This window comes from Neovison vison, chromosome 8 (assembly GCF_020171115.1).
Source record: "Neovison vison isolate M4711 chromosome 8, ASM_NN_V1, whole genome shotgun sequence".
NCBI classification, from domain to species: Eukaryota; Metazoa; Chordata; class Mammalia; order Carnivora; family Mustelidae; genus Neogale; species Neogale vison.
The window spans coordinates 67,624,906-67,634,125 of NC_058098.1; positions in this window are offsets into that span (position 1 = coordinate 67,624,906).

The following is a 9,220-nucleotide window of genomic DNA, read 5'->3' on the forward strand; positions in this document are numbered from 1 at the left end:
CAGTAACTGACTGAGATGGAGGTGGCTTGGACCAGGGTGGAAGGGGTGAGGAGTGGTTATATGGGTATTTGGAGTGGTCTGGCAGACAGGAAGCGCCTCCAACTGGAGGTGGGCTGTAGGAGAGAAAATGGGGGACTCCAAGGTTTGGGTGGAAGCAACCACAGTTACTCATTTTATGCTGGGTTCCTTCCATGCACAACCTTATTTTAATCCTCACAACAATCCCAGGCCATAGTTGTAAAATTGTCCTTTTACAGAGGTGGGAAATGATGCTTAAGTAGTTAAATAACATACTGGGATCCATATAGCTCCCAGATGCCAAAATCTGTCCCCAGAACTGGCCCCTGGGGCTGATCAGAGACCTTGGGCTGCATGGCCCTTACCCGCCCTCTCAGTGCCCCCACTGTCTTTCCAGTCATCAAATTAAGAGGCTTGTCTTCATTCCTTATCTTCTAGGCTTCAGGGCATGGGCCAGTTGCACTCTGGGTCCCTGGCAGGGCCGTCCTGCCTATCCTGTGGCTTCTCTGACTATTCCTTCTCAGTGCTCCCTTGTGGTCCTCCTTTTCTCTTCCCTAGATATTTTCATCACAAGGGTCCTAGACTTGGCTCCCTGCACTCTGCCAGTCTCTGGGTGCCTTCCTCGTCCCCTGTCTTAAGTTACCAACCTTGTGCTGATTGCATAATATTCCTCAGTATTTCTAGTCTGCCCTCACTCTGGTTCTCTCTTTCTCTCTCTCTCTTTTTTAAATATTCTAGTGGCACCTGGATGGCTCAGTGGGTTAAGCCTCTGCCTTCAGCTCGGGTCATGATCTCGGGGTCCTAGGATTGAGCCCCGCATTGGGCTCTCTGCTCAGCAGGGAGCCTGCCTCCCCAGCCTTCCCTCACTGCCGGCCTCTCTACCTGCTTGTGATTTCTCTCCCTCTCTGTCAAATAAATAAATAAAATCTTTAAAAATAAATACATGAATAAATAAATATTCTTCTAGTGATTTTCTTTCTTGCTCTTTTTTTAAGATTTTATTTATTTATTTGACAGACAACAATCACAAGTAGGCAGAGAGGCAGGCAGAGAGAGAGGGGGAAGCAGACTCCCCACTGAGCAGAAAGCCTAATGCAGGGCCCAGGTCCCAGGACCCTGAGATCATGACCTGAGCCAAACACTGAGCCACCCAGGTGCCCCTCTTTCTCTTTTTTTAAGGACTTTATTTATTTGACAGGGGAGGGGAGAGCATGAGCTGGGGAGAGAGGCAGAGGGAGAAGCAGACTCTCTGCCCAGCAGCGAACCCAAAGTGGGGCTTGATTCAAGAATCCTGTGATCATGACCTGAACCGAGGGCAGATGCCTAACAAACTGAGCCACCCAGGCACCCACCTCTTTTTCTCTTAAAGCCCCAAACATCCAACTGCCAACTGGATATTCCACTTCCATGTTTGACAAGCAGTTCAAATTCAACCAGTCAAGTTTCAAACTGAAATACTTATTTTTTTCCCTACAATGTTCTGCTTCTTGTGGACTCCCCACTTAATGAAGGTCACAGCCCTTCTCTCTCCTCCTCACGTTGACTCGGTTGCTGAGTCCTGTAGTTTTCTGCATGTTCTCTCTCTCCCTCTTCACTCCCTCCTTATCCGGGCCACACCTTCCTGGGTCGGGCCCTCCAAATGCCTCCGGAGGATTGCGAAAGCACTAAAGTCCACTGTCTGTACTTGCGCTTGTCACCTCTGTATAGTGGCCAGATGTGCTTTCTAAAACATACAACTGTGTTGTCCCTATTCTGCCTAAAGCCCTTCAAGGCCTTCAGCTGAAATTGTTTGTCAGGTCCTTCCTTCTGAACATTGCCCTGCCAATTTTCCAGCCCTCCCACCACTGGTCTATTCTCATTTAGACTTCAGGTCAGTGGGGCCTTCTCAGTTCTCTGAAAATGAAACAGACCTTGAGCTATCTTTTTTCCGAGGCTTTGCACCCCCCTGATTACCTCTCAGTCAGCTTCAGCACTCAACACAGAAATTCTCCCAGCATGTGTTTGCTCCCTTTTTTCTCCTCCCAGGAAACTAACGTTCATTTCCATACAATCTCTGTCACTCTTTACTTTAATTACTCTTGTTACTAATTTGCTCTTCTGCTAGTTTTTGAGCTCCTATGGGCAAGGGCTATCTTTTTTTTTTTTTTGGCCTCCATGCCTAGAATCCAGCAAGTGTTGTTTGTGATAGCTAGAGGATAGAGTGGGTTGTGCTGGACCTGGACCGTATCCTTCTTTAACCTTGTTGATGATGCTTCTCCAGCTCTTAGCTCCATCCTTTCATCCCTGATACAGAACAGGAAGTCTTACCAGCATGACAATATATCAGAATGCTGAACTGAGCTGCACTGTGCTCTAGCATGAAGGACGTGTAGGTGTATATATTTTGTAGGGAATCTACTTTAAAGGATGTTGTGAGGACCTGGGGAAATGTGACTGGTGGGGAGGAGGCAGGATAAAAGCCAGGTTCTGGGGGAACAGGGTACAAAAAGAAGGAGGGAGGGGGAACAAAGGAGAAGTGAAAATTACAACTGCCTACAAGTGGCAACTCCACACAGAGTGAAAGGCAACCAGAGAAGACTAGTGAGTGATGCTCACACCATGCTCTGGGCTCTGGGGGTTTCCATACCTGCTCTGAGTGAGGCTGGAGCCCTTCTGATGTGCCTGGGACCCCTCCCAACCAGTGTGTGGGCACAGTGGCAGGCCATACCAAGCCGAAGTAGACTAGCTGGGGGGAGGGGGTGCATAGCCAACATCCTGACCAGTGATGCTAAGTTCCAAGGTGCATGCAGCAATAGCAATAAAGAGTCTTTATTCAGAATGACTATGTACCCAGGTAAACACTATATAACCCTAAGGAGACAAAAAGTGAATAACTGCAATCAACTAGCAGTCTTCAACTCAATTCTATAAAAATGTTTAGGTCTTTCCATATTCTCAGACCACAGTCTTTTGAAACTGGAACTCAACCACAAGAAAAAGTTTGGAAGGAATTCAAACACCTGGAAGCTAAAGACTACCTTGCTTAAGAATGTTTGGATCAACCAGGAAATCAAAGAAGAACTTTAACAATTCATGGAAACCAATGAGAATGAAGACACATTGGTCCAAAACCTATGGGATACAGCAAAGGCAGTCCAAAGGGGGAAATACATAGCCATCCAAGCCTCCCTTAAAAAAATTGAAACATCCAGAAAACACCAGCTTTATTTACACCTTAAAGAGCTGGAGAATCAACAACAAATTAAGCCAACCCCCACACAAAAAAGGAAATAATCAAGATTAGAGCAGAGATCAATGAGATAGAAAATAGAGATTCAGTAGAATGCATCACCAACACTAGAAGCTGGCTTTTTCAAAGAATCAATAAGATCGATAAACCACTGGCCAAATGAATCCAAAAGAAAAGAAAGGGGACCCAAATTAATAAAATTATGAATGTAAAGGGGAGAGATCACGACTAACACCAAGGAAATAGAACCAATCATCAGAAATTATTATCAACAGTTATATGCCAATAAATTAAGCAACCAAGATGAAATGGATACATTCCTAGGAACCTCTAAACTTCCAAAACTGAATCAGGAAGAATTCAGTCAGAATAAAGAAGACAACTTTAATAGACCAATATCTAGTAACGAGATTGAAGTAATGATCAAAAATCTCCAAAAAAACAAGACCCCAGGACCTGATGGATTCCCTGGGGAATTCTACCAAACATTCAAAGAAGAAATAATACCTATTCTCCTGAAGCTGTTTCAAAAAATTGAAGCAACCAGGTGGTGGGTATTATAGAGGGCACGGCTTTCATGGAGCACTGGGTGTGGTGAAAAAATAATGAATACTGTTTTTCTGAAAATAAATAAATTGGAAAAAAAAATTGAAGCAGAAGGAAAATTTCCAGACTCTTTTACGAAGCCAGCATTACCTTGATCCCCAAACCAGGCAAAGACCGTACCAAAAAGGAGACTTTCAGGCCAAAATCCCTGATGAATCTGGATGCCAAGATTCTCAAGAAGATCTAGCTAATCGGATCCAACAGTACATTAAAAAGATTATCCACCATGACCAGGTGGGATTCATCCATGGGATGCAGAGGGTGTTCAACATTCACAAATCAATCAATGTGATAGAACAAATCAATAAGAGAAGAGAGAAGAACCACATGGTCCTCTCAATTGATGCAGAAAAAGCATTTGACAAGATACAGCATCCACTCTTGATTAAAACTCCTCAAAGTATAGGGATAGAGGGAACATTCCTCAACTTCATAAACTCTATCAATGAACAACCCACAGCGAACATCATCCTCAATGGGGAAAAGCTGATCTCTGTGAGATCAGAACACGAGAAGGATGCCCACTTTCACCACTCTTGTTCAACATAGTATTGGAAGTCTTAGCAACAGCCATCAGACAACAAAGAGAAATAAAAGGTATCCAAATTGACAATGAAGAGGTCAAACTCTCTCTTTGCGGATGACATGATACTTTATATGGAAAACCCAAAAGTCTCCACCCCCAAATTACTAGAACTCATACAGCAATGAGGCAGGATACAAAGTCAAAGTACAGACATCAGTTGCTTTCTTATACACTAACAATGAAACTATAGAAAGAGAAATTAGAGAATCAATTCCATTTACCATAGCACCAAGAACCATAAGGTACCTGAGAATAAAACTAACCAAAGAGGTAAAGGATCTGTACTCAAGGAACTACAGAACACTTGTGAAAGAAATTGAAGAAGACACGAAAAGATGGAAGGCCATTCCATGCTCATGATCAGAAGAGTAAGCATTGCTAAAATATCTATACTCCCTAGAGCAATCTACACTTTCAATGCCATTCCGATTAAAATTCCACCAGCATTTCTCAAAGTGCTGGAGCAAACAATCCTAAAATTTGTATGGAACCAGAAGAGACCTGAATTGCTAAGGAAATATTAAAAAGAAAAAACTGGGGGCATCACGTTACCTGATTTCAAGGTTTACTACAAAGTTGTGATCACCAAGACAGCATGGTATTGGCATAAAAACAGACACATAGACCACTGGAACAGAGTAGAGAGCCAGGATATGGACCCTCAACTCTATGGCCAAATAATCTTTGAGCAAGCAGGAAAGCATATCCACTGGAAAAAAGACAGCCTCTTCAATGAATGGTGCTGGGAAAATTGGACAGCCATGTGTAGAAGAATGAAACTCGACCAATCTCTTATATCATACACAAAAATAAACTTGAAATGGATCAAAGACCTCAATGTGAGGCAGAAATCCATGAGAATCCTAGAGGAGAACATAGGCAGTAGCTTCTTTGACATCTATTTCTTTAATGGACTTTAATGGAAACATGTGTCATGTTCAGGTTCTTCAAACATTTCCTGGGAGTCACGGCTAAGTGCTGACCTCAGTACATTTAGAAAATACTGATTTATGGATTTTGTTGCTTCATTACCCTTTGATAAATGTTGACAGTCACATATGTCCAGCTTAGCTCAGTCTGAATATATTTGACCCTTTCAGTAAATTCCACTTTTCTTCTTTTAATAAGAATTTATTATTTTGGAATAATTTTAAATTTACAGAATAGTTGCAAAGATAATACAGAGTTCCCATTTATCCTTTTAACAATATTAAGATCTTGTACAACCGTGGTTCAATGATCAGAATCAGGTGATTAGCTACTGATGACACCACTGTTAGCTAAACTCCAGACTTTATTTCAATCTCAGCCATGTTTCCACTAAGGTTGTTTTTCGTTTCCAAGATCCCAATCAACATTTCAAATGGCATTCAGTCATCTCGTCTCTTCAGTCTCTTCTGGTCTGTGACAGTTTCTGAGACTTTCCTTGTTTTTGATGACCCTGACAGTTATGAGGAGTACTGGGTAGGCATTTCATAGGATGTCCCTCAGTTCAGGCTTGTACGATATTTTCTAATGATTCTGATTGGTGTTATGGGTTCTGGGAAGAAAACACAGAGATGAAATTCCTTTCTCATAGCATCATATCTACCAGTACCTGACATTCTTTGAACATTATTGATGATGTTAATCTTGATCATTTTGTTCATGTAGTGTCTAGAGATCTCTCTACTGCAAAGTTGAAATTTTTTCTTTTCAGATTCTGATCTTGGGTAGCAAGTTACTGAATCCATCCTCCATTGAAGAAGGGGAGGACTAAATTCCACCTCTTAGAGAGGGGAATATCTACATATTTTTTTAATTTATTCATCAATCATTTATTTATATCAGTATGGACTCATGTATATTTACTTTATACTTTCAACTATAATCTAATGCCACATTATTTATTTTGTTCACATTTTCTCAGCTTTGGCCTTTGGGAGCTCTTTCAGATTGGCTTCTGTGTCCCTTTGAAATGAACCATTTTTTGTTTGTTTGTTTTTGCAACATTTCTTTAGATGTTCTGACTCAGCTTAGACTTTCTCTGCCTCAGCCCTAGGATCAATAATGTTTCCAAAGAGCCCCTGGTTTCTTTCACTGGCGAATGGTAGTTAGAAACCAATATCTGGATGAAAATTTGCTTATTACTATTTGGGATGTCACTGCTTCTTGGCTCTCTGAGAGCATGGCTTTAGGAAATATATGTAAGTATGCTGATCCATGTATATACACATAGTTACAAAATCTAACATCTATCTATTTATATCTTATCTATCAATCATCTATCTCCATCTACCTATTAAAATGATCATGAGTTTCTACTGATGTCCCCAACTTAAATCCAGTACCTCAAGCTTCATACTAGCATCCTTTGTTTCTTTGTAACTTCTTTCTTTGAAGATAAGAAACCTGACTCCTAATATCTACCATTTACTTATTTCTTCAACTTTAGTATATATGTAAATTACTTTCAGAATTGTTAATCCATACCCCTGTAAGAAACAGGATAAGATAGTATACAGTGTTTAATGTACCATTGTTTAGGCTCTTAGTTTCCAGTCAAAATACTAGTTTTCAAAGTTATTTGGGCCAGCTCTTTTTTTCCTTACCTCCTTCAGTGAGGTTATATCATACATTCGTATTACAGTTAGATTCATTTGTCAGTCTGCTTTCCATGTTGGGTGCTCACTATTCTTATTGATTATTCTTTTAATTTTCATATGGTAAAACTTATGCTGTATGAAAATGACAAATGAATAGTATCATCTTATATCTACCATTCCAGTGTCATACACAACAGTTTCATCATCCTAAAAGTCCCTCTGTGTGTTTTCTATGCAGTTAATTGCTCCCCTCTCCCCAAATCCTTGGCAACTATTGATCTGTTTTGCATCTCTAAAGTTTTTCTTTTTCCAAAATGTCATATGAATGGAATTATATGATATATAAGCTATGGGGTTTAACTTCTGCAAAATGAGTTTAAGATTCATCCATATTGTTTGTATTTATTTATTTATTTATTTATTTATTTTTATTTCTTTTCAGTGTTCCAGAATTCATTATTTATGCATATTGTTTTATATATCAGTAGCTCATTCCTTTTAATTGTTAAATAGTATTCCATTGTATGAATGTTCCACTGTTTGTTTATCCATTCACCTGTTAAAAGACACCTTGGTTAAATTAAAAATAGAACTTCCCTATGACCCTGCCATTGCACTACTGGGTATTTACCCCAAACATATAGATGTTGTGAAAAGAAGGGCCATCTGTACCCCAATGTTTATAGCAGCAATGGCCATGGTCGCCAAACTATGGAAAGAACCAAGATGTCCTTCAACGGACGAATGGATAAGGAAAATGTGGTTCATATACACTATGGAGTATTATGCCTCCATCAGAAAGGATGAATACCCAACTTTTGTAGCAACATGGACGGGACTGGAAGAGATTATGCTGAGTGAAATAAGTCAAGCAGAGAGAGACAATTATCCTATGGTTTCACTTATTTGTGGAGCATAACAAATAGCATGGAGGACAAGGAGTGTTAGGGGAAGGGAGTTGGGGTAAATTGGAAGGGAAGGTGAATCATGAGAGACTATGGACTCTGAAAAACAATCTGAGGGGTTTGAAGTGGCGGGGGGTGGGAGGTTGGGGTACCAGGTGGTGGGTATTATAGAGGGCACGGCTTGCATGGAGCACTGGGTGTGGTGAAAAAATAATAAATACTGTTATGCTGAAAATAAATAAGTTAATTAAAAAAAAAGACACCTTGGTTACTTCCAGTATTTGGTGATTATGAATAGAGCCACTATAAACATTTCCCTACAAGTTTGTTGTTGTTGTTTTAACACAAGTTTTCTATTTACTTTGACAAATAACTGTGAGTGAGGTTGCTGGATTGTATGGTAAGACTCTCTTTAACTATATGCTATGTTGCCAAACTGTTTTCCAAAGTGGCTCTACCATTTTGCATTCCCCACCAGCAATAAATGTGTTTTTATTCTGCATCCTTGTTTGCATTTGGTGGTGTTAGTTTATTTTATTGTAGCCATTCTAATAGGGTCTATTTTCTTTCTTTTCTTTTTTTTTAAAGATTTTATTTGTTTATTTGATAGACAGAGATTACAAGTAGACAGAGAGGCAGGCAGAGAGAGAGGGAAGCAGGTTCCCTGCTGAGCAGAGAGCCCGATGCGGGACTCGATCCCAGGACCCTGGGATCATGACCTGAGTCGAAGGCAGCGGCTTAACCCACTGAGCCACCCAGGCGCCCCTCTTTTCTTTTTTTGATTTAAATTCGATTAATTAACATATAGTGTGTTATTAGTTTCAGAGGTAGAGTTCCATGATTCATCAGTTGCATATAAACCAGTGCACATTATATTACATGCCCTCCTTAACCCATCATCCAGTTACCTCATCCCCCCACCCACCTCCCCTCTAGCAACCCTCAGTGTATTTCCTATAGTTGAGTCTCTTATGGTTTGTCTCCCTCTCTGATTTCATCTTATTTTATTTTTCCCTCCCTTCCTCTCTAATCCTGTTTTGTTTCTTAAATTCCACATATTATTGAAATAATATGTCTTTCTCTTATGGTAGAAATGGTAGATATGGTTGCAAATGATAAATATTTGTCTTTCTCTCTGAAAAATGGTAGATATTGGAAGCCGGGTTTCTTACCACCAAAGAAAGGAGTTACAAAGAAGCAAGGATAGGTAGAATGCTACTATGAAGCTTGAGGTGTTGGATTTAAGCTGGGGCATCAGTAGAAATTCATGATCAATTTAATAGGTAGAGAT